Below are 27730 nucleotides of genomic sequence, written 5' to 3' on the forward strand. Positions count from 1 at the left end.
TGAGCAGCCACCCATATGACTTTTTACATGGTTGGAGAGAAAAAGAGCTGCGGTGTCCCTTCTTCTTATAAGAACACTAGTTTCTACTGGTTCAGGGCCCCATCTTTACGACCTCATTTTACCTTAGTTATGGCCTTATAGACCCTATCTCCAAATACAGTCACATTGAGGTTAAGGCTTCAACATATGAATTCTGGGGGACACAATTCAGTCCATAAAAAGCATTTATTTGGCATTTTCATTAGTTTCATACAATAAATTTTTTTTTTTAAGTCAAACATTTTTTGAAGTAAAACTCACATCCTGAGAAGTGGACAAAATATAAACATACAGCTCAATAAATTTGTATAAAGTGAACACAAATACAAAACTAACACCACCAATATTTAGAATATTACCAGAACTCTAGAAGTTTTTCTGCACAATTAAAACTGTCTCTGTCTTCAGTTATGTTACATCTATGATTTTTAAAGATGCTATTAGATACAGTGTAAAGATTTCTGTTGGCTATGAACCCAGGAATGTAATTACTGTGCTAGGATAGAGCGTGCATATAAATCATATCAGATACTGTCATAGTATTTACACTTCCATAAGAAGTGAACTTAAAGCTGATTTTTATTCTCACCAACACTTGCCATCATCTTCTTAAAAAAGAAAATGTATTGTTATTAACATTAGCCAATCTGGTGGCATCAAGTTGGCATTTTAATTTCCACTACTTTGATGTCCACAGATCTCGAAAACTTTTCAGGATGCACGCCCATTTTACATTGGGTTGCCTTGAATTGGGTGCCTTTCTTTTTCATTTTAAGAATATATATTTATATGGCCCCTATGTATAATACATGTATGGCAAATATCTAACCCCCTTTTGGAATTTATTTTCTCTTTTCATATTGGATCTTGGTAATCAGAAGTACTTACCATGAATAAGTCTAATTTATAAATATTTTCTTCATTACTTAATTTGGTGTTGTCAGCACCACACTCTCCCAAGTGAGCTAACCGGCCATCCCTATATAGGGATCCGAACCTGTGGCCTTGGCGTTATCAGCACCACACTCTCCCAAGGAAGCCATGGGTCGGCCCTCTTAGTTGTCTTTTGATAGCCTATTAGAATAAAACCAATCTCATTCAGCTACCCTGCCAAAATACTTATTAATTTTGATATTTTACATGAAGATTTTCTTTGCTTGTCCATGTACATAATCATTTTAATTGTTGTTTCTAATTATTATGACTCATTTTTTTTTCTTTCATTCGTGCATTGATTAGGACTCTAGTACAATATTGGTATAAGAAAATCTCATTCCCAAAATTTGAATGTTTCAGTATTCTCAGTTACCCCTGATGTTTGAAGTAATATGTATGAAAGTTTTGCAGTATGCCAATATTTTCATACATACATGTGTGTATATATGAAAACATATATTTGTGTGCATACATGTATTTACTAACATTTTTGATCTTACGTGTATATGTATCATTATATGTGTATATATGTATTATTGGTATTCTTATTCTGATATCTATATACATGTCATAATTAAAAATGTTTTCATCTATTCCTTGTTCACCAAGAGTTTCTTTTTGTCATGAATGGTGTCTGATTTTAACAAATATTTGACGCAATACTATGCTTTTTCTCTAATTTTCTTTTAATGTGCTAAATTATGTTGATTAATTTTTAAATGTAAGCTAACTTTGTATTCCTAGAATTAACCTATTATCTTTTTAATTATTGCTGAATTCAATGTGATGTTATTTTGCTTTGATTTTTTTTCATCTATATTTAAGAGAGACAATGGTCCATTCTTTTCCTTTCTGAAAATAGACTTTTGCATGTTGAAATCAATATTGTCCTAGCTTCACAGGACATGAGAATTTTTTCATATTTTTATTTTCTATGAAAAGTCCAAAATCTGAGGAACACATCTGGTAAAGACCTTCTTCTGGGTGGTAACTCTGTACCCCAACTCAGAGTATCACATGGTGAGAACTGTAAGAGCTCTCTCATGTGCTCCTTATAAAGCCACCAGTCTATACCCATGATAACACATTACTCCATGAATAGATGAATCCATTTACTAGGGCACATTCCTCATGATCCCACCTCCTCTCAAAGGCCCCACCTTTCAAATATCATAACTGGATTTACCACCCTCAATATTGTTACAGTGGGGATTAAGTTTTCAATACATAAAGTCATGGGGGACACCATAACTCACATTTCTTCCTTGCCCCCAAAGTTCATGTCCCCTCATATGTAAATACATTCATTCCATCCCCAAAGTATTAACTTCTTTCAGCTTAAAAGTCCAAAGTCTCATCTGAGAAATCAAACAAGTTATCTACTTCCAAGATACAATAGGGGGGCAGCTGTAGGGTACATATTATCATTCAAAAAAAAGAGAAATAGGCCAAAAGAAATGGGTAACAGATCCTAAGCATATCCAAAACCCAGCAGGATAGGCATTCAGTCTTAAAGCTGCAAAGTAATGTCCCTTGACTCCATGTCCTGCATCCTCTGCACACTGGTGCAGTGGTTGGTCCTCCATGTCCTCAGGCAGCCCTGTTTCTATGGTTGTCCTGGGCTCAGCTCATGCTTCAGCTCTCACAGGCTGGCATTGCACACTGGTAGCTCTACAATTCTGGAGTCTCAGTTGGGGTCCCACTCCCATGGATTTACTAAGCATGATCCTTGTGGGGTTTTTCTGCTGCAACTCTGATCCCACATTTCCACTCAGCATTGCTATAGTGAAGCCTCTATGTGGTGACTGCCCCTGTGACAGATCTCTTCCTAGGCCCCAGGCTTTTCCATACTCTTGCATTCTGCCAGCTTGCAGACTTAGCACTACATGGATGCCGCCAAGTTGTCCAGCTTGTATCTTCCAAAGAAGCAGGTCCAAAAGCAGCAGGGCCAATTTAGCTACAGCTGGGGCAGCCAGGGCAGCAGAGCAGCCAGGGTGCGGGGATCAGTATCCCCAAATGGCCCTGGGAAGCAAGCCCATGGAGAGCACCTTGGGCCTATTCCATAAAACTGTTCTGTTTTCCCCAGGCCTCTGTGCCTGTTATAGGAGGGGCAGCCTCAAAGATCTCTGAAATGTCTTTGGAGTCTTTTTTTTTTTTTTTTTTTTTTCCATTATCTTGATGATTACTTTTTTCTGTCCTGATCTCCTCAGCAAGTGGTGGCTGGGCTACACCACTGGTTTCCTCTCTCAAACATACTTTTTCACTCTTTACGTGGTTAGGCTAATAATTTTCCAATTTTTTACCCTCTGCTTCACTTTTAATATAAGTCCTGGCTTTACATCACGGCTTTGATGCCATAACTTAGTGTAGGCTCTCTCATTGTAGCCACACAGCTGCCTGAATGATTTGCTACTTAGAAATTTCTTCTGCTGAATACCCTATTCATCACTTTTAAGTTTAACATTTCATAAAGCCCTACAGCATGGTGGACACAATTCAGCCATGTTCTTTGCCAGTTCATAAAAAGGGTGATTTTTGTCCCAGTTTCCAATAAGTTTTTTCTCATTTACATGTGAGACCTCTTCAGAATGGACTTTAATGTTCATATTTCTATCAGTATCCTCCCCTTAACCAGTCTCTACCTCCTTCCAAACTTTCCCTGTTTTTATTCTTTTCTAAGTCCTCACCAGAATCTAGGTTTTCTGTAGACTGCTCCTCCAAATTCCTCCAGTCTCTGCCCATCACTTAGTTCCAAATCCACTTCCATTTTTTTCAGCTTTTTGTGATAAACAATACCCCGCTCCTTGGTACCAATGTTCCTGTATTAATTCATTTTCTATTGCTCATAACAGAACACCCGAAACTGGGTAATGTATAAAGAAAATGAAATTTAATTCTTATAGTTTTGGAGGCTAGGAAGTCCAAAGTCCAAGGAACACATCTAGTAAGGGCCTTCTTCTTAGTGGTGACTCTGTGTAGCAACACAGTCACAAGAGCTTTCATGTGCTCCTTAAAAACCCACCAGTCCACACCCATGACAACACATTACTCCATGAATGGACCATTTACCGGGGCACAGACTCATGACAAAGGCCCCATTTTTCAAATATCAGAATCAGATTTCCCATCTTCTTAACACTGTTACAGTGGAGATTATATTTCTAACACATGAATTTTGGGGGAACAGATTTGACTCATAGCACAGACAGTCTTAGATTTTGCTTAATGATTTTTTTCTGTTTCAGGATCTTATCCAGGATACTACATTTCATTTAGTTGTCACATCTCCATAGGTTCCTTTTAACTATGATGGTTGCTCATACTTCCCTTATTTTTTAAACCTTGACGGTTTGAGGATACAGTTTTGAGGTCAGGTATTTTGTGATTTGTCTAATCTTTTTCTCATGGCTAAACTAGAGTTATCTATATTTGAGAATAAGACCACAGAGGTAGAGTTCACATTACATTAAGGGTTTATGATATTAAGGGTTTCTATTATTGGTGTGGAGCACAGCTGAGGTGGAAAGAGAGAGAGCTGAGCTGCCAGATGTCAGGGTAGCTAATTAAAGCAACAAGCCAAAAATGAAGAATCAGGCAACATTTTAATCACTTACTGTGAAAGTATAAGCAAGAAGCTAAACCAGGGAAAGTGGCAATTCCCTTCTGTCCCATTTTCCCCATGGATTAGCACAATGGATTAGCACAATGGTCAGGTGGATCACAGCAGACATGGGGGTCATCTAGCTGCCAAGAGAGCCCCAGATGAAATGTTTTCTGCAGTTTTACAGACTGGGACTGGGTTGAGGGCAAGGGGGAAGGGCTAGGAGTGGAAAAGTACTGAGTCAGAGTGGAAAAAATGTATTCAGGGTTCCCCCACAAGGAATTTTCCAAATGGAGTTCCTTCAACCAGGAATGCAGGTATGTGTAAGAGGATGGACAGTCAGAGATTCCTGAGTCCTTCACTGCAACCCCCCTTAAAGACTGCAAGGCACTGGCTGTGCATCTAGTCTGTTGTGGGACGGGCAGCCATTCCCCATAAGGCCTGCCAGGTAAAGCATCTGTAATTGCCTATGGTTGACGTGAAAACTCACGCATAAGATTTTTGGCCAGAAGCTGTACTGTTCAGTTATCAACATGTCTTCTCACTGTTGATATTAACCCTGATCACCTGGCTGAGGTAGTGTTTGTCAAGTTCTTTTCTGTAAAGTTACTCTTTTCTCCCTTTTCCCATACTGTATTATTTGGAAGGAAATCACCATATGCAGCTCAACCTTGGAGTGTGGAGTTATGCTCACTTTCTCACTTTCTTAAGAGCGGTGTATCTATACAATTTATTACTAATATTTTTATTAATTTATACATTTTATCTGGAATTCTTCCACGCAAAGATTTGTCTGTTTGTCCTCATTTATTTATGTGATTAATTACGTTGATTTTCTAATGTAAGCTAAACTTTCATTCCCTGGAATGAAACTGCTGTGGTTATAATGCATTACCCATTGTACTTAATGGTGAATTCACCTTGTTAATATATACATTTGAGGGCTTTTTGTTTAGACTTATCACAGAGATTAGCCTGTAATTTTTTTCCTTTCTTGAAATGCCTTCTTCCAGTTTTCTGCCTTGAATTATAATTATTTATGAACAAGTGTTGTTTCCTCAACACACTTTAAGATTCTGAAAGAAGAGATCTACAACCTGTATTGCTGTTTATCTATCCCCCCCACAATATTCACTTTTTGAAAAACACCATGTATACTAAGTAGATGTTTCAGATAGATAAATAAAAAGAAATATAAAGGGTTTTATGCCAAGGAGTAAAAGATTGATTATGGGGTTATCTCTTACCTTTCTTAGTAACCCTTGCATTGTAAAAGAACATTCCTGAATAGCTAATGCTTTGGCTTGTTAATGTTGGCATTTACTTGAATTTAGAGATCTACAATTTTTCAAGTAACATCAAATGAGTAGGTTCATGTTCTTTTTATCTATGAATCCCACCATTATTGGTAAGTAGTTTATTCTTATTTTGCCAATGAGATAATATAGCTCAGAAACAATAAGGACTTGTTTGCTTTTATGTAACGAGTGATTAACAGCTTCAAGTCCAAATTACATGCTTCCTGACTTAGCCATCATTTCCTTTGCCAAACTTCCTTTCATTATGATGAAATAATCATTGGATGTATTTCTCAAAAGATTAAGAATTTTTTTCTTTAGACCAATGAGCATTTTACATTTATTTTAAAAATTATTTCAAGTAAAATTATAGACCTTACAATATAGGAATATGTTTATCTCATATCTCTTTCAAATAAGAGAATGTGCTCACCAGCTGTGAATGGTTCCTAGGAGACACAATAAGTTCTAAGTAACAGCAGCCTGTCACCAGAAGATTAATGTGCCCCATTATAAGCAGCATCTTGCCCCCAGCAGTGTGAAAACTGAAGAGTACAGAGATGACATTTTTAGTACCAGTGCTATGGTTGTATAATCCAAATTCAAAACTAATTTCATTCAGCATAACAAACAGTTTGAATAACTTCAATTCACCATCATTTATTGATCACCTTTTAGCTTCCCACACAATGCAAAAGTATGCTAGACCTAGGGCTCTGCTGCATTCTGTCTCTATGCAAACTCGTGTTGAAATATCATATTTCACAAGCTCATGAGCACTGTCTTGACCCAATTATGAAGTCATGGCTAAAAATTCTCTTTTTCCCTTAGCTGTCAGTTTGCTTAATTCCTGTCCCACCTGTAGTGGATTGAATTATGTCCCCCCCAAACTCACTGAAGCTTAAATTGTGTCCCCCAAGTTTTACGTGTTAGAAACTTAGCCCCCACTGTGACTGTTAAAAGGGTGGTGAATCCTATTATGGTAATTGAAATTTGGAGCCTTAAAGAGTTGATTGGGTTGTGGAACCATACAGTAGTGAATGGGTTAAAAATGGTGGTCAGGGGCATGGTTCTGAGAGCTTTAAAAGAAGAGCAGAGTCTGTCTCTCTCTCTCTGCTCTATCTGCTTCCACCATCTTGCAATATGAGACCTCTGGGTCATTGTCACCACCACCAGATGGACTTCCCAGCCTCAGAAACTGTAAGCAATAAATTTTGTTTTTCTTTATAAATCACCCAGTCTCAGGTATTCTGTTATGGCAACACAAAAAGGACTAATACACCACCTATCCCAATCATTCCCTTTATCAAGCTCCTACTCTATAGGGCTACAAGGCATACACCCCAAATGTACCTCCCCTTCCCCCTTCTCAGGTTCTCACAAGGCATCAGACGACTAGGGACAATCCTTAGGTCCTAGGGCCTGTAAATTTGTTTGATTTAGCCAATACACAGGGAGCCCAAGGAAATCTAGCTAACCTCATGCCAACTGACATATATGAGCTGACTTCTGCGGTTCTAGCTTGCTATTACCTTATTTGCCTTCTCTGACACCATCCCAGAAGGATGGTTGGGGTGCCTTATCATAGCCTGAGGAGGGTGGACATCCAGGCTCACAACTTGGCCTTCGCTACGGTGAGTCATCGTTTTTTCTGTGATGTTTCTGTAGTGTTTGAGTAGAGCAGTTATCATCTAAAATTTAATGTTTCTCCGGTTTGACCCTTTTCTGGTCCGTTGAGTAGAGAGAAAGGCTTGGAGTGGGAGCTTTCATGCATCCGCTTTCATTTGTGTTTGCAGTTTGCCAGCTTCTTCAGGTCTAAATCTGGGATTACATAAGAAAAAAAGAGAGAGAGAGAGAGAGAGAGAGAGAGAGAGAACTCATCACCAGATCATTCCTTGGGTTTCAAAGTCCCTTTTTTTAATGATTATTTTGTATATAATGTTCAGATCTTGTTGAAATTAGCAGGAAGAACAGGGAAGAGTATGCCTATTTCTCTACCTGGAAGCAGAAGTGCTCTCAGATCTTTAATAATTTTATTTTAATATTATATCAAGCTTACAAGTAGTTTCTGAGGAACTAACTTAACATCCTTTCCCAAGACTCATACCTTATTTTCATTTTGCCCCATTTTTGTGCTCCCCGTTGTTCTCTTTCTCTTTCTCTTTCCCATTTGAAAGTTGCAGACATATCTCTTTAATTCTAAATATGTCACTGATTTTTCAGAAAAAAGGATATTCTGTTGCACAAAATATTGATATATAATACTATTATTTAACTCATTCCATATTTATACTTCATGAATTGTCCTAAAATATTTTATAAATAATTTTCCCAATCCAAAATCCCTTCAAATTCACGTGTGAAATATCACCGTTCATATATCTCTTTAGGTTTATCTTCAATCTGAAACTTTCAGACTTTCTTTTTCTTTCTTGATATGTTGTAAGAATACAGGCCAGATATTTTGCAGAATGACCCTAAATTTAGTTCTGACTGACATTCTTTATGATTAGATTCAGATTATGAAAGGGCACAGGAATAGCCTCTCCTGAGGATGGTGTTTGTAGGGCCACTCTTTCTAAACATGAGTTCATTATCATCAAGTCACAAGGGGCTAATGGGTATCCATTTCAGAACCCAAGGGGTGATTTTGTAGTGAGCTCCTATTATTCAAACATTGCTGGATTCTATTTTCATCCAACAAGGGGGTCTTTTAGTAGGTATGAAATACACACAAGGAGGTTTAGCACAGGGACTTACCTTTAATTGAATGTTCAGAAGGTCTAAAGGTGGAGTGAAGACAATGTCTAAGGATTAGTATTCCACAGATAGTCTTTGAAAACCCGAAGTACCACAAACACACTGACGTTGTCTATGAATTATAGTCTAAGAGGGGGAGCATATAGTGCGTAGTGTGCACAGCAGCAGGCTGACTCAGGGAAACTTTTCTGCTTGTAGGAGTATGTTACAAGTTGTGGTCACCCACTGCAAGCATGTGGACCATCTTTAGTCACAGGTTGTAATTGCTTGAAATAACTTCCCATCTATTGGGCAATAGATTTCTTTGCCCCTGTGATATTTCAAACTCCAAATACTCTACTTACAGGGTGCACTGGCAGTGTTAAGCACCCTCCAATTTTTGCAGTTTCGGTTGGATATCAGGCAAACTTTGTCCAAGAAAGGTCACAGGGTATTTTCTGGCCACATCTGTATATTTATGGTAAGCCCCCAGAATCTGTTGCAGAAAAGTGGACAGATTTTCATTAGGTTCCTACCTTAATTCATGTACTTTTGATTTTGTGTTTCCCTTGCCACAATTCCACCAGTATGCATGCCCAAAAATGTTGGTTCCTACCTTCATCACCATTGTTAGAGTCCCATTCAGGATTGCGGTAGGGGACAGCTTCCTCAGTACTGGCTCTTACCAGGTCATTGGAGACCTCAGCATGTAGTCAGTTAGCTTCTTCCCTGGCTTTCTCCAGTACTAATTGGAATTCCTTGGAGGTCAATAAAACAGTGAGAAGCTGCCCAAGTAAGGTAGTGGGTGGTAAAAATAGACTCAAAGAGTTCAGTCATTTTACTAGGGTCCTTCTGATAAGTGGGGTATTTTTGTTTCCAATTATAGAAATCGGAGGTAGAAAAAGGACTGTATATGCACATTATTCCAGTGGTTGTCTATCTTCATTTAATCTGTCTATGGGCATTTGTCTTAAGGGGTATAGTCCCATGGCAGGAGAGGGCCCCCAGCAAAATTGAGTAATGTTTCGGGTATGAAGGTGGGAGACTATGTTCTCAGCCAGGCCAGGTGCCTATACTTTGAGAATTGTATTATAATTTAAACTTCAACTTACAGACCACTTCTCCTGATCTCCCAATGTATATTGTGGTTATGCATTATAAGGAGAATGAAACTAGACCTGTACCTCTCACCATCTACCAAAATCAACTCAAAATGGATTAAAGAATTAAATATATGTCCTGAAACAACAAAACTCCTTAAAGAAAACACAGGGGAAGCACTCAAGGAAGTAGGACTGGGTACAGACTTTATGAATATGACCCCCAAAGCACAGGCAACCAAAGGAAAAATAAACAAATAGGATTATATCAAACTAAATAGCTTCTGCACAGCTAAAGGAACAATTAACAGAGCAAAAAGACAACCAACAGAGTGGGAGAAAGTATTTGCAAAATATACATCTGACAAACAATTAATATCCAGAATATACAAGGAACTCAAACAACTTAACAGCAAAAAAACAAGTAAGCCAATTAAAAAATGGGCAAAGGAGCTGCATAGGCATTTCTCAAAGGAAGATATACAAATGGCGAACAGATACATGAAAAAATGCTCAACATCACTCAGCATTTGGGAAATGCAAATCAAAAACACTTTGAGATACCATCTCATTCCAGTTAGGAAGGCTAATATCCAAAAGTCTGAGAATGATAAATGCTGGTGAGGATGTGGAGAAAAAGGAACACGTGTACACTGTTGGTGGTACTGCAAAATGGTGCAGCCTTTATGGAAAATGGTATGAGATTCCTCGAGCAATTGCAGATAGATCTACCATATGACCAACTATACCACTGCTGGGTATATACCCAGAGGAATGGAAATCATCATGTCAAAGGGATACCTGTACTCCCATGTTTATTGAAGTGCTATTTACAATAGCCAAGAGTTGGAACCAGCCTAAATGCCCATCATTGGGTGAGTGGGTAAAGAAAACTTGGTATATCTACAAAGTGGAATACTACTCTGCTCCAAAAAAAAAAGAAAGAAATACTACCATTTGCAGCAACATGGATGGACTTAGAGAAAATTGTATTAAGTGAAATAAGTCAGGCATAGAAAGAGAAATACCACATGTTCTCACTTATTTGTGGGAGCTAATAAAAATAAATAAATAAATATACAAACAGATAAACGTGGGGGCGGAAGTACACACAACACTTACAACAATTCCTTGAACTTGTTAAGACAAGTGAACAGATATGATGTTGATGGAGAGAAAGGAAGAGAAAGGGGGGGAAAGGAGGAACTTGTAAAGGGGCATGAAAATCAACTATGTTGTATATTGATAAATTAGAATAAGAAAAATTTTTTTTAAATTATAAAAATGAAAATCATGTTCTTCTTTTTCATTGGCTCATAGCTATACTCAGCCCAATTTTGTAATATGCATCCTAGAGGACGAATAACCAGGATAGATGATTTATTTCCCATATCAAGTGGCACAAACACACTTACTGAAGTAGTATTCACAACAAATAGCATGCTTACCAAAATACTGTTCACAACAAATAACACACTTATCAAAGTACTATTCACAACAAATAGCACACTTACAAAGAAGCCTGTCAAGTGAACCCCTGGTGAGTCCTTATTATACTGTAGGCAAAATACAGCAAATGGGGTTCTCCAAATACTAAACAACTGTGAAATGGGGGTATCAAAAAAACTCAACTGTCTGGAGCAGAAAATCAACTGCTTTCTTTTATGGGTAAGCTTCAGTTTCCCAGGCACAAGTACCTGGGGATGACTGGGGAAGGTGGGAATTCTTGGTCATATCCTCTGCTTAAAATGGGATGAACAGCTGCTTGGACAAAGAAGCAGAAATTCCATTCCGCAGATGTCAACTGAGTTGCAAGCAGTTCTTGGGCCCATGCTGGGTGGCAAAAATTTAGTAATGAATGAGCCTCATGGGATTCTTCTTCATCAGGGAAATCCCTGGCCCATGTGGATCCAAGTGTGAACTCCTATAGGATGGCCAATCACACCCACCAGACAGAACTTATAGGAAAGTCTTTTTATTTCAGAAGATGTTGACCAGGAGACAGAGGGAAAGTCCCAGTTGCCTACCCAGTAGACTGAGGCCTGGGGTTTATATAGGTAAAAGCATCAAGCAACACAGGATGCTTTGAGAGACGTATACAGGATGTAGGATGTCTTTACATGTGATGGACAGCTGCTGCCTGCTTTGGGAAACTGGATACTTTGAGACAAATATTGGGATGTTTTCAGGCAAAACAGGATGTCTGCTTTTGATACAATCTTAGTTAATCATTAAGGGTGGGTTACAAAGAGAAAGTAAAGTTAGTTCTATAGCGTATACAATAGTGTGTGTGGCGTTTCAATGTTTACACTGTTAGCTTTGATTACTTGGTTAAATTTGTGTCCAGCAAGGTTCTCCACTGTAGTTACTGTCTTTTTCTCTATAATTAAAATAAATTTGGGGAAATATAGTGAGACTATGTAAATATTTTCTCACTCATTAAAATATTACCTTAGTTTTATCATCCCTTGATTATTTTCTAACTTCATCATTCTTTCTACACTTATATTTTGGTATTATTTTGTTCTGAAGAGATTTGTATTTCCATCCATTAATGCAGTTATTAATTAATATATATGTAATAATGAACTCATAATATTTTAATTTCTTTTTTTTAGTTTTTTATTTATACATATTAATAGGGTACAGATTGGACTATCAGTCTTTGTGTATAGGATGTGATGATCAAATCAATATTATTAGCATGTTCATGTTATAAATTGTAATAACTTTTTGTGTCCCTTACCCAATTATTCCCTATCTCCACTCCCTCTCCCCCTTTCCCACCTCTAATAACTATAGGTCTGTTCTCTCCTGAAAGTTCAATGTTTTATTATGGTCTTTCTTTTTTGTTTTTCTTTTTAAAATTTGAGATAAAAATCAAAGTGCAAATTATCAAAATTTATAGGAAGCAGTGCTTACTGGAAAATTTATACTTGTGAACACCTATATTAAAAATGAGAAAAATCTCAAATCAGTAATGTAAAGTTCTACCTTAAGAAAATAGAAAAAGAAAAGCAAACTAAGCCAAAAGCAAATATAAGTATGAAATAACAAAGATTACAATAGAGAAAATCAAAAAAACCAAAAGTCTATTCTTTAAAAAGATCAACAAAATTTGCAAACCTTTATCTAGACTGACCAAGAAAAAAAGAGAGAATACTGAAATTACTAAAATCAGAAATAAAGCAGTGGCACTATTACATTGTCACTATGTTTTTTTGTGGTAATAAGATTTAGTTTCTTTCTCTTTCATAATTACAATTTTGTTCTACCAGTGCATTTTGTTCTTTCTTGTGTACTTGTGCTAGTGATTATCATTTTTTGGATGCCAGATGCAGGACTTCCTTGAGGATTTCTTGTAGGGATGGTCTGGTGGTGGTGAATTCCCATAGTCTTTGTTTGGAAAATACACAGCTTTCCCTCATTTCTGAAGGATAACCTACCTGGGTATAGTATTCTCAGCTGGCAGTGTTTTTCACTAGTATTTTGAATATATCATCCCATTTTCTTCTAGCCTGTAGAATTTCTGTTGAGAAGTCTGCTGTTAGTCTGATAGGGGCTCTCTTATATGTGACTTGATGCTTTTCTGTTGATTCTTTTAAGATTCTCTCTTTGTCTTTGAGCTTTGCCAATTTGATTCTAATGTGTCCTGGAGAGGATCTTTTTGGGTTGAATCTGCTTGGGGATCTTTGAGCCTCCTGGACCTGAAGGTCCATGTGTCTTCCTATATCTGGGAAAGTTTCTGTTCTTTTTTTTGTTGCCTATGTTTTCTGTGCCTTTTCCTTTCTTCTCCCCTTCTGGAAAACCCATGATTTGAATGTTTGTGTGCTTAAGGTTGCCTGCTAGCTCTTTTAGATTTTCTCCATTTCTTTAAGTTCTTTTTTTTCCCTTTTCTTTGTCTGCTGGGGTTATTTTGGAAAGACTATCTTCAAGATCAGAAATTCTTTCTTCTGCCTGTTCTAGCCTGCTGCTTAAGCTATTGGATGTGTTTTTTTTTTTTTATTTTAATGAGTGAATCTTTTTTGTATTTTTTAAAAATATTATGCTGTAAGTTTCCTCCTTCTTATCGTGAGTTTTTTATTTTATTTATTTTCTTTCTCATTTCCTTATGTTGTCTAACTGAGTCTTCTCATATCTCAGTAAGTTTCCTTAGGATTGTTACTTGGAATTCCTTTTCGGTCATGTAAATGGTTTCATGCTCTATAGAGTCTGGTATTTGAGAATTACTGTATTCTTTAGGTAGTGTCATATTGTCTTGGATTTCATATTTCTACATTGATATTTACAGTATATTTACATTGATGTCTGGTCCTCTGGTAGAGCAGTTGCTTCTTCTTCTGTTTCTCTGGAGTGGGCTTTGAGAAGAGAGATGTCCTCTTCTTTTTCCAGGCTCTCCTTTTATCAATATAGTTGAATGTCTGGTAGGCCACCTGCATGGTGGCTGTGGCTACTGCTATGACACTGAGACTCTTTTACAGAAACCATGGCTGTGGTGGTGGCTGTCATGGGCCACCCACATGGAGGTGGTGTTTTAGGCATGCTTTCTTGTTTGCTTCTGTGTAGTGGATACTGCCCTTGGATTCTTTCTAGGGCCCTGGGCACATTCTCTTGTCCACTTCTGAGCAGAGGAAGCTTTCCTAAGCTCCTGTCTAGGACCCTGGGTATGCTCTATTTCTTGCTTCTGGATGGAGGGGGCTGCCCTTAGCTATTTTATACTATGGGTCATAGTCTATTACTATTATTATTTTATGTTGTTATTGCTCAAATTGTCCCAGTCTATTGACTTTTCCTATGACCTTGGGACACATTTTCTTTTTTCTTCATTTATCTACTATAGTTTAAAATTGTATACTGGATATTTTGAATAGTACATTGCAGTGACTCTAGATTCTGTTATCTCTCTGTAAAGAGCATTAATTTTTATTTAGCCAACAGTTTAACTGGATACAAACTCTAAACTCTGCTTAAATTTTTCCTCATTTCTTTCAGACTTATATTTGTTATTTTCTGTTGTATTCTGTAGATTCTATCCCATATATATATATATATATATATATATATATATATATATATATATATATATATATATATATATATATATATATATACTGTTTAGGAGTCAACCAGAGGTTTGAGTAGTTTATATGCAAATTTTGAAGCTACTTTTCTATGGTCCCTTGTTTTATAGGATTTCTTCACTTGGTTACTAGCATCTCTGATAGCTCTGAACTCCATCTTTATTCTTCAAGCCAGAAATAGAGATCTCTGCTAGAGTTTTAGCAGCCCACTGCCTGATAGACTGGGGAATGTATGCAGTTAAGGAATAAGATCCAAATTTTATTCAGTGTGGTTTATTTTTTTCAAGGGTTAAGTATCCTCCAGGTCCTATCTACAGTTCCTCAGTTGACAGTGTATTGAAATAGTTGTTTTTATTATTAACAGTTTTCTCAGAGTTATAACTGCTGTCTCTAAGAGGGTTTAGTTTGACATGTGCTATTCAACAATTATTAAATTTGAAAACCTTTCTAGCCTAGAAATTTGATGCAAGAAATAAAAATGAAAATGTAAGTACCCAATAAATTCCCAAAATCTCTTTAAACTTTTTGGCTTACCTTTTTGTCTCAGCTACTTCCTAACTAAGAGATTACTTATCCAAGTGTGATACTTAAATCGTATGCACCAGAATTGCCTGTATTGATTGTTAAAAGTTCTGACCCCTGGATCTTTCCTCCACTACATTGAATCAGATCTCTGAAGCTAGGTCCCAGAACTCTGCATGCTAAGGAATTTTTCAAATGATGTTTACATTTACCCAAGTAAGAGACATACTTCAGTAATGAGTTTCAGCAGAATCTCTAAAAACTAGTATAATCACACAGTACAGACAGATAATTATAAGCCTCTGTCCAGAAGATTTTTAGTTTGATATAGTCCCATTTGTTTATCTTTAATTTTGCAGCTTGTGCTTTTGGAGTCTTATTAATAAAGTCATTGTCCAGTCCTACTTCCTGAAGTGTTACCCCTGTTTTCTTTTAGTAGTATTATGGCTTCAAGTCTTATACTTAAGTCTTTAATCCATTTTGTGTTGAAAAGTACAAGTCTAGTTTCATTCTTCTGCATATAGATGTTCAATTTTCCCAACATCATTTATTGAAAGGTAGTCTTCCCCGAATGTACATTCTTCTTGCCTTTCTCTAAGATAAGTTGGCTATAAGGATGTGGTTTGATTTCTAGATTTTCTCTTCTTATCCATTGGTTTGACTGTTTTCATGCCAGTACCATGCTGTTTTGGTTACAATAGCTTTGTAGTACAATTTGAAGTCAGGTAGTTATGTTTCTGGCTTGATTTATTTATTTTGTTCGAGATTGCTTTGGCTATTTGTGGTCTTTTGTTGTTCCATATGAATGTTATGATTTTTTTTTTTTCTGTTTCTATGAAGAATGCCACTGGTATTTTGATGGGGATTGCATTGAATTGGTAAATGAACGGAGTGGAAAGACAACCTACAGAATTGGTGAAAATACTTGAGAAGGGATTAATATCCAGAATATATAAAGAACTCAAACAACTTCACAGTGGAAAGAAAATAATAATAATAATCCTATTAAAAAATGGGCAAAGTAACTGAATAAACATTTTTCAAAGGAAGACATACAAATGGCCAACAGATACATGAAAAAGTGTTCAACGTCCCTAATCACCAGGGAAATGAAAATCAAAACTAAATTGAGATATCATCTCACCCCAGTTAGATTGGCCAATATTAAAAAGATTGAGAATAGCAAATGCTCGCGAGGATGTGGAGAAAGGGAAACTCTCCTACACTCTTGATGGAACTGTAAATTAGTACAGCCATTATGGAAAACTGTATGGAGTTTTCTCAAACAATAACAGATAGAACTAACATATCCAGCAATCCCATATATACCCAAAGGAATGGAAATCATCATGTTGAAGGGATAGCTGTATTCTCATGTTCCTTGCAGCTCTATCAGTTAGGATGGCTAAAATCCAAAAGACTCTGAACGATAAATGCTGGCGAGGTTGCGGAGAAAAAGGAGCTCTCATCCATTGTTGGTGGGACTGCAAAATGGTGCAGCCTCTATGGAAAATGGTATGGAGGTTCCTCAAACAATTGCAGATAGATCTACCATACGACCCAGCTATCCCACTGTTGGGAATATACCCAGAGGAATGGAAATCATCAAGTCGAAGGTATACCTGTTCCCCAATGTTCATCGCAGCACTCTTTACAATAGCCAAGAGTTGGAACCAGCCCAAATGTCCATCATCAGATGAGTGGATACGGAAAATGTGGTACATCTACACAATGGAATACTACTCAGCTATAAAAACGAATGAAATACTGCCATTTGCAACAACATGGATGGACCTTGAGAGAATTATATTAAGTGAAACAAGCCAGGCACAGAAAGAGAAATACCACATGTTCTCACTTATTGGTGGGAGCTAAAAATTAATATATAAATTCACACACACACACACACACACACACACACACACAAAACCGGGGGGGGGAAGAAGATATAACATCCACAATTACTTGAAGTTGATACGACAAGCAAACAGAAAGGACATTGTTGGGGGGGAGGGGGGAGGGAGAAGGGAGGGAGGTTTTGGTGATGGGGAGCAATAATCAGCCACAATGTATATCGACAAAATAAAATTAAAAAAAAAAAAAAACAATAGCCAGAATATGGAAACAACCTAAATGGCCATCAATGGATGACTGGATAAGAAAAATTTGGTATATATACTCAATAGAATACTACTTAGCCATTGAAAAGAATGAAATTCTGGCATTTGCAGCAACATGGATGAGCTTGGAAATAAAAGGTTAAATAAAATAAACCAGTCACAGAAGGAGAAATACCACATGTACTCACTTATAAGTGGGTGCTGTGTGAAAGAAAGAAAGAAAGAAAGAAAGAAAGAAAGAAAGAAAGAAAGAAAGAAAGAAAGAAAGAAAGAGAGAGAGAGAGAGAGAGAGAGAGAGAGAGAAAGAAAGAAAGAAAGAAAGAAAGAAAGAAAGAAAGAAAGAAAGAAAGAAAGAAAGAAAGAAAGAAAGAAAGAAAGAAAGAAAGAAAGAAGGAGGAGGGAGGGAGGGAGGGAGGGAGGGAGGGAGGGAGGGAGGGAGGGAGGGAGGGAGGGAGGGAGGGAGGGAGGAAGGAAGGAAGGAAAAAAGCCCACATATTATGTATATTGATCTTTCAGGAGAGAAGAAATCTGTGGTTACTGGAGGTGGGAAGGGGGGATGCAGAGGGGGTTGGGATGAAATTGGGTAAGGGGCATAAAGAATAATTATGATTTGTGATAATGATTATGGTATTAATATTGATTTGATCAACACATGTTTTACACAGGTGATAGTAGTCAATGCTATACCCCCAAAATATGCATAATCAATTATGCTTCAATAAAAAATAATAATCTTTAACTTGAATTGAAAATTAAAAAGAAATAATATTAGCCTCTATTCTGGCTTATGAGACCTCTGAAATTGGCAGCAGTTATGCGATAAAAAACAAACTCAATTTCCCACGGGCATGGAGTGTCTGTTTCCCAGTTGTAGTTTTGACAGGAGCTGTTCAAAATCTGGAAAGGGCTCTGTCATAGCATCTGGAAGTTACTTTCAAAGGTTTCCAGCTGTGTTTGCAAATTGAAACTTCAGTTTGATTAGATACTGTAGACAATTTTTATGCTCCTAAGCAGTTTTGTAGGCTGTAAAATTATTTTAGCCACAGAATTTTCTACTGGCAACTTAACCAAATTTAGTGCAATCATATAATAAAATCTCTTATTGAATATTTGAGAAAATTTAAAAAAACATTTTATACTTTGCTAGGAAGTAAAAAGCTGGCCAGTATAATATTGGAAAGCAATGCTTCAGAAATGATTTCCCACTTGGTAAAATATATTTGATGTGATTTCTATTAAAGTTACAGGCTACTAAACATTTTCAGAGGCTGACAGTGTAGTTTTCTTTTGATGACACAAGTTTATAATACCAGTCACTAAATTTTCTGAGGGCTATTTTTCAGGAACATCACAGGCTATTCATCCGTGTGTCTGAGTATTCCTAATATATTCCAGATCATTGTCTCTTAATTTAATTTATAATAAAGTAACACTCCAGTAGGAGAAAAAACAAGTAGAACAATTTGGGACAGTATTTATAATAAGAGAATGAGGAGATATTAGATATGAATCTATGGAATTTCACTTTGCTAATACATCAGATCACAGTTGGAAAGCATGGTAGTAGATTTTAATTTTAGATTTTATTGACGTTCTTATTGCCTATAGCATGAATACTGTCATTTTAAGATTTGTTTATTCAACCCTCAGTCCTGTAGAGTTTTGTTAAAGTACATGATTATGTTACTTTGTTAATGCTTTTTTGCATTATGTGACTCAACTCTTTGGCTTGTACAAGGGGAATACCAGTAGTTCCATTATTTCATGAAGAAACACATTAAATAATAATATAATTACAAATCAAGCAATTATTATTTATTAAGTGCATAAAGCAATGGTAGGTACTATGAAAAATGCAGTATAAATATGTATCAGATGAGAAGGTTTCAACTGCAAGTAACAGAATATTTAATTAATTGTTAGGAAATGAGAAGACATACATTTTCTTATGTGAGAAAAAGTCTTCATGCAGGAGAGTAGGAGGGTTAATACTAGCTAATAAATATTCTCAAGGACAGAGGTCTATACTTTTTTCATTCTGTTATCCCCACTCTCATTTGCAAGATGGATACCACAGTTCTAGGTATCACATCTTTACGTAACACCATCTTAAGACTGAAGAAGAAAGGAACGATCATATTATCCGTGCACATTTTGTTTTTGTTGAGAAAGAAAACCTTTCCAGAAACACATCCTTTCACAGATTTTCTTACATGTTCCATAGACCAGAATTATATTATATGCACATTCCCTGACTGCAAGGGAAGCTGAGAAAGAATGGACCAGGAAGATATTTTAGAAAGGACACAAGCTCTCTTAACCAGGAAGAATTGTACAGTGGAGGTGAGGAAAGGGAAGCATGGAAGCCAAGGTAGTAACCAACCTCGGTCTCAAAGGATTAGATTTTTTTAAACCCTCAATAACTATGTTTTATGCTGATTTATTATTTAGGAAGTATTTTCAAGCAGATCATCTCAATCTTAAAATCAACATATCTTATGCAAACATTATATCTACCTCCATTTTATTCATGCGAAAACTCAGCAACACCATAGGTAATGATGAGCCATGTGGCACAATTTATGCTTTCTTATGGCAAGGAACAATCATAAGGGAATTAATGTTCACTGTGTTCATACACACACATCCACACACGCGCACACACACACAGACACAGACACTGTATTGGAGCAACCAACTCAAGAAAGATAACTGACAGAAAGATACAGGATAAGCTGGTGTCGGGCTGGGTCACAGACCCCACTATCCCGTCCTGTGCAGGTCCTGAGCCATGTAGTTGAAAAAAAGATTCTGGTGGCCAATAACAGGATAGACATGCTTTATTCCAGACACAAGCTCCCCCACCAGCAATTCAGAGCCGCTGCCTTTTATACCAAAGTACACAATAGCAACAACAACCAAGGGGTATATGGGTGCGCACGTACAGTTATGCCACTCTAACACAGCTTGTTTACAAAGGATGTGCTGAATCATACCCAGCTGGATATGAGGCGAGAGGGCCTGACTAAACTAACTCCATTTTCCTCACAGCTGGAGAGGGAAGGACTGAGGCAGAAAGACTAGCTACAAGGCTGTTACAATTAAAAGTCAACTTTTCATGGTCTTTGCCTTAAATGAGGTGATAAGGAATTTAAAAAGAGTGGTGTTAACTGAAATTGTAGGAATTGGTGATTCAGAATTATTTCAGAAGAAAATAAAAAACAGGATTAGATGACAGATTAGACAGAAGAGATTGAAGAAAGGCAAAAGTAAACAAAAATAAGGCTCTTCTGTAATAGAAAAATAATATCACAGAAAAGAGGTTGACACAATAAACTGATGTGGAAAGTCAAATAATTAAATGTTTGAGATTAACATAAGGAGGTAAGTCAATTTTCGGTTATAAATCTTCAGAGGAAATCGTGTAGAAGTGAAATAAGAGTAAGTTCGTTAAGACATTTCTAAAGAAGGTATTTTAAAGAGGGATGCAGGATAAGACAACAGGAGCATGACTTTAACGTGGCAAAAGACACACCCACATTAGAAAAATCTTTCATGTTGCTGTACCTCTATTGGTTCTCATTTAAAGCTACTAAAGTCTGTGGCTGATCCCCTTAATTTCTTCAAATGTGGGGCTATACATGCAAAAATAAGTAAATATCAAACTGCTTGGGGGTTTTGAAAGAAACTACAGTGTGAGCACCTGCTACACTGTTCTTCCTGCACATTGCTCGCACCCCACTGGCCTTCTATCTGTAACCTGAAACCCCAAGCTTTCCTTGTGCTTGCTTTTGCAGTTGTTGTTCCCACTGCTTGGATTCTCTACTTGAATCCCAGTTTTATTGCTTTCCAGCTGTGTGAATTTAGAGAAGTTAACAGTTCTGTGCCTCATTTTCTATATTTGTAAAATAAGGATTATAGTATCTACCCCAGAGGGTTATTAGCATTACATGAATTAATGCACACAAAGTAATCAAAAATGAATCTTCAATCACAATTTTCAAATTGTGAAGTTGTTCAACCCTGATCAAGATAAGCAAGAAAAGTTTAGAAAAATACAACTCAGTGAGCACCTCCAATTGTTTTTTTGGCAATCTAGCCGTGATCCGTTTGACATCAATCTCTGCCTGATTCCACCCACATGCACTCAACCTCAACCCAATTATTGTCTCACCCAGTTACTCCCACAACAGAAACCACACAGAAGTCCAGAGCTCAAGGCAAAGCTTTGTCTCTCTTGCCAGTGTTCTTTTTTGTTACCAGTGACTTTTTATCTATTTCCCTGCTTTGTTTTCCCTGCTCACTCAGTTTCTGCACATTGTCTGATTCCTGTTCACCCAGTTCTTGCAAAACTATTCTGCTCTTTGATGTCTAGGACAGCTTGGTCACTAGTTTGTTTGCACAGCTGCTACTTAACTTTAAACACCATCCCTTTTGTGTGACCCAATTCTGACTTCAGTACCAGGATGAACACTACTTTGGCCCACGTGAGAGGCTGAAATTAACTTCTGCTTCGATGACAGATATCTAGTCTAAGTCCAAATCATAACCACATTTATTTCTTATCACAATGGTGTTCAGTTCTTGGGAGTCTGTTTTGGTGGCTTTTGTTATTATTGTCCTCATTGCATAACTATGTTTAGCTATGTTCCTTTTTTTGAACTCTAGGTGGAATCAACTAATAAAACATAAATAAACTGCTCTGCTTGAATCTGAAGGAGAAGCCCGGGAACTTTTTGCTCTCATTTCCCCCCTCACCACAGTGAATTCTTCTACCATTCCAAACTCTCAAGGGGATAATTGGCAAAGTCTGGCTGTCTCACAACTACTTTAAATATGTTTATTAAACATTTATTCTACTTATATAGCAGACATTCATATTTTTCTAAAGCATGTTTTCTCATTCAATTTTTACAACCATCCTATTCATTAATTAATTTATTCACTCACTCATTCATTCCTTCATTCATTTCTTCTTCCAACAAGTACTTACTGAGGGCATGTTACTTTTCAGAAACTGTTCTAGGGACTAGACAGATAGGATTGAGGCCCTCATGAGGCAGGCATGGAGGTTTTTATTGCCCCTTTCAATGGATAATATAATTGTAACTCACAAGTTGCATAAGTTGCTCAACTTCGCATAGCTAGTGTGTAGCAGAGCTAAAATTACAAATGTTTCCTCTTGTTCTATCCTCTTTGTACTAAGATTATGATGCAAGGGCTTTCAAATTTGTAAGTAATTACGTTTGCATTATTGTTAGTTCTTTCAAGTGAATTGAGACATCAGATACACTTAAATGGTTGTAAATGGTAATTCAGTATTTTAGAATAAATTGATTCAACAGTTTAGATACAGCATAATTCGGGGTAAATAGTCATATTTACTTATATGTAGCATAATGGTTAAAATAACACTTAAATAACCAACTATAATAAAAATCAAAGTTGAAAATATATGTGTCATTTTTATGTTTATAATTTTAATGAGATAGCTAATGGTTGTAAGTTGTGTTTGGATTATTTTTCGTTACTGATTAAAATGAGGTATTGATGAATAACTTAGCTTGAATTTCACCCTATTATTCTTATAACAATAAATGACAATTAGTTAGTACTTTATAACAGTAGTTCTCAACTGAGAACAATTTTACTGACCAAAAGATATTTGGCAATGTATGGAAACATTTTGGTTGTGCTACTGGCATCTAGTGAGAGAAGGCCAGGGATGTTGCTAAACAGAATAGCCCCAACGGCAAGGAATTATCCAGCCCAAAATGTCAATAGTGCAGATGGATGAGAAATCCTTATCTAGTAGCATGTCTGATAAAATGTGGGAAAAGCCTAAATTAAAGAAACAGTTAGATTTTATACACGAATTATTAAACAAAGGCTATTTTGCAAAATAACTCATACTTCTTTCTGTTACAGATAACCATCTTTTGGTCTTCAACTAAAAATGGTTTATACATGATAGTTGTCCATTTGGGTTTTTTTTTTAATTACAGAATTACTAGTAGTGAAATAAATGCAAACAGAATAAATGTCCATCAATAAGAAAATGACCGACCAAATTAGTACAGAACCATATCACAGAACATCATTCAGTACTTAAAAAATGAATTGTTTACATATTAACTAAAATGGTGGGAGTTGTACAGTGTCAGCACCTCTTCCTCAATTATTTTTTCTCTCTTTTTTTTAACTTTTGATTTTGAACTAATTTCAGCCTTACAGAAAACATTTGAAATATGGCAAAGAATTTCTGTAACTCTCTCACCCAGCTTCTCCTAACCCTAATAATCTTACTTTACTGCAGTACAATGACCAAAACCAAAAAATTAATATTGATGTGATTCTGTTAACTAAGCCAGGGATCAGCACACTTCCTCTATTAAGAAAAAGATAATTAACATTTTAGGCTCTTTGGGCCATTCAGTCTCTGTTGCAGCTACTCAACTCTACCACTGAAAACTGAGAGCATCACAGACAATACATAAGTGAATAAACGTTAGGCAGCTGACCTGTGAACTAAAGGTCTAACTCTCATTTCATCAGTTTGTCTTCTTTCTTCATTCTTGGATACTGTCTGGAATCCTACACTGAGTTTCGTTGTTATTTCTTTTCATTCTCTTGCTATCTGTAAAAATTTCTTAGTCTTTCCTTTTCTTGAAAATTATGAAAAATGTCGATCAGTTATTTTTGTCAAATGTCCCTCAATTTGCATTCATTTGATGTTTTCTCATCATTTGTCGTGAGGTTTGTATTTGTACAGACCTCACAAGAATATTGCAGAAATCATGCTGTGTTTTTCTCAGGGCATCATATCACAGAGTCCTTGATGTCATATATCTCATTACCGGCGATGTTCCCCTTCATCACTTCATTAGGGTGGCTTCTACTGGGTTTCTGCATTTAAAATTATCTGTTCTTCCCTTTGTAGCTAATAAATGTCTTGGGGTAAATCTCTTAAAACTATGCAAATTCTATTCCCAAACTTTCTCCCACAAATTTTAACATCTTGTCTGAAAAAAAGTATTACTGTGGTGTTTTCTGAATAGTGATATTCTGTCCTTCATTCCTTCTACATTTATTAGTTGAAATTCTACCATAAAAAATAGATGTTCCGACTGACTCCATGGCGCAGTGCGGCCGGTCACAAAAAAGACCAAAAAAAAAAAAAAAAAAAATAGATGTTCCTTCTCATTCATTCATTTGATTATATCAGAATTGACTCATGGATATCTATTTTATTCTATGGCTTATAATCTCATAATATCATAATTTATTTTACTGCTCATATTGTTTGGGTGGCTTCCACATTTTTTCAACAAGCTCCAATTTTTACAAATCTCTTCTTTACTCTGTGTTATCACAAGATGTTTCAAACTTGTCTTGTGTTTTACCTATTCTGGTCTTAGAATAAATCCACTTATCCAAGGGTCTCTGGTTCCCTTTATTGGAGAATGTTGATTTGAAGCCAAGAGCTGGACACAAAGAGTTCTCATTGCTACTGGTGTGTTATCATTTCTGAGTCTCTTAGTAAAGGAGAGAACTCCTAGGAAATATATGCATGAGTACCAATTTACAGAAATACACTCATCTACTGATTCCAATCCAACACCTCAGGACTCATTTTTGCCTTCCCTTTTCTGTTTGCAAAATTTTTTTTTCTCACTGTTCTGAGAAAGTGGCTCTTATTATTGCTACTATATTGATGTAGTCAATGCTCATACATACACAAAATAGTTTAAGAATTACTAAAACACACCCTTTTAAAAAACATATTTACTAAATAAATTACAATATTTATTTACAGTTATTTTTGTCTTTATTCTTACAGTATCCAGGCAAGGTATTACTTTCTAAAGTTGCTTAGGTTAGTTATTTCGCCCCTGTTCTTTTCTGTGTGGTTATGTTATTCACTTACGATTAGGTTTATTTATTAGTGTTTGTGTTCTATTCGTGACACTTTGTGTGTTACCTCCACATCCCACTTGGTTTTCTTACTTATTTACTTTTTGGATATGTGAAGGGTATGTGGAAAATTACTATAGTTGAAGAGTCAGAGCTATTCAAAAAGTTATACTGAAAAAGTGTTACACCCTCTTCATTCTTGCTACCCATTTCCATCCACCCTTCTTTCCCCCTTTACTCACCCATCCCTGTAGGGAACCGATTTCTTCAGTCTCTGGTTTATTTTCTATGTTTCTCTCACATGAATGTGCATATCATGTGCATGTTCATATACACTATTCTTTCTTACATTAAGGATAGCATATTACAGATAGTCCCTGTACTTGCAATGCCTTTCTTCCAAAAAAATTTTTTGACTCAAAATTTGATATTGTGCTCAATGGGGAAACTTCACAAGAATGTGAGTACATCTTTTTTTATGGAAGAGATAACTTTTGATGGAAAGAAACCTATGCATCAAGACAATTATGAGCTTAGAAAAAAATTCTGTGGCAGGCATGCTAATAAAAAGATAAACAAAAGATAAAAATATACAATTCAAAAAAAGAAAAAAAGGTTTAAATATATACTAAAAGATTCTCAAATCAATATTAGAACTGCATTTTTAGTAAAATTAAAAACAAAAGGTCAATAATGTCAACTGATTGAAAAATAATGTGTGAAAATAATCACTCTTTACTATTAATGAAATTGCACACTGGTACAATAGTTTTTGTTTGTGGTTTAAAAATAGCGAACTTGTAGGGCCGGCCCGTGGCTCATTCGGGAGAGTGCGGTGCTGATAACACCAAGGCCCCGGGTTCGGATCCCATATACGGATGGCCGGTTCGCTCACTGGCTGAGCGTGGTGCTGACAACACCAAGTCAAGGGTTAAGATCCCCTTACCGGTCATCTTTAAAAAAAAAATTAAAAAAAAAAATAGCGAACTTGTAAAAATATTTAACATATGCTTTTAAGTTAAAAATTATCTGACTATGCAATGATTTAATTTCTAAGCAAAAAGTAACAATCTGTATGGGTAACATATATATTTAATTTTTTTTAATAAAAAATTTCTGAAAATATACACATCTATGCATATAGTGGTTCCCTTACAGTAATAAAGAAAGTATAAACTGGTATGAAAACCTAATTTTACATTTTATTTATATCCTTCAGTATTTTTCTTTAAATCAGCTTGTGTTAATGTATGTCCTTTGAAATTTCATACAAATAATGTATTGTCAGAAGAACAGTTTTGATAAAAAAGTTTCATGGCCAGAACTCTGGAAAGACTGATGGAGAGAGTATCACACAGGTAATGACGTCTATCTAGAAGATCAGAGAAAGCATAGCAAAAAGTAGGGTGTTGTCTCAGGCTGAGCAGGGGACACTGGGGTGAACTTTAACTCTAGGACAAAAGCCTAAATTCCCGGCAGACTTGATCGAGGAATCTGCAGGTGGAGCCGTACTAGTTTCATTTGAACTCCGCCTTATGCTATTCAACATCATGTAGAAGAAGCAAGGCAGGCACAGTGTATCAGCTCATCTAGTCTTTGGCCTGCTGTATTGAGTTACAGTCAGGTCCTTGTACTTTTTAGAATAATCTCCTTTATTCTCACCCCCAGCAAAGCCCCTTACCTCCTTTAGACGAATATGAACAAATGCTTAAGTCTTTTTTCCCTCTGGATTAAAAAATATGAAAACGTTAGTTTGCTGTTGCAAGGCATAGCTAAGGCAGGAAGTAGGAGTGGACAATGGATGAAGTACATGAGGAGATGAGGCTAGGGGGAAACACTTTCATGTGGAACAACAGCAGGAAAAGATGTTGATCTATGCATGAGGCGGGACTCCAGGAAAAAACAAACTGTCTGGTACCCTGACATGCCTTATGGGAAAGAGGTAGGCATGGAATGAGATAAGAGAAAATGTGACATTAAAAGACACCAGCTCTACCGCTACCACACTGAAGGCAAGTGGAGGACCCAAAGGTCTTGAAGACCATTTTTTGTTGTCTGAAAATAAGGCAATTTGTTTCATTCTTTGACATTTTACTTTCTCTCTACGCTCCTCCCCCTTTTTCACAAGGCTTTCATCCTCATGCCCTATAGTACTATATTCAGCTGTCTCCTCCATACATGTAGGACTCTCACTGTTAGTGGAAAATTATTCACTCACCAAGAGACTAATGTGGTGGCCAGGTGCTTACCATTTCCCCCCCAAGTGCCTTTGGTACATGTGTGTCCTCAGACATTGTGTGGCTTCCACAGTACTAAAAATGACCTGGGCAAGGAGACCACAGTCTTAATCTTAGGTAATTTGGGCTTGTAAATTTGAATC

This window comes from Cynocephalus volans, chromosome 5 (genome assembly GCF_027409185.1).
Source record: "Cynocephalus volans isolate mCynVol1 chromosome 5, mCynVol1.pri, whole genome shotgun sequence".
NCBI classification, from domain to species: Eukaryota; Metazoa; Chordata; class Mammalia; order Dermoptera; family Cynocephalidae; genus Cynocephalus; species Cynocephalus volans.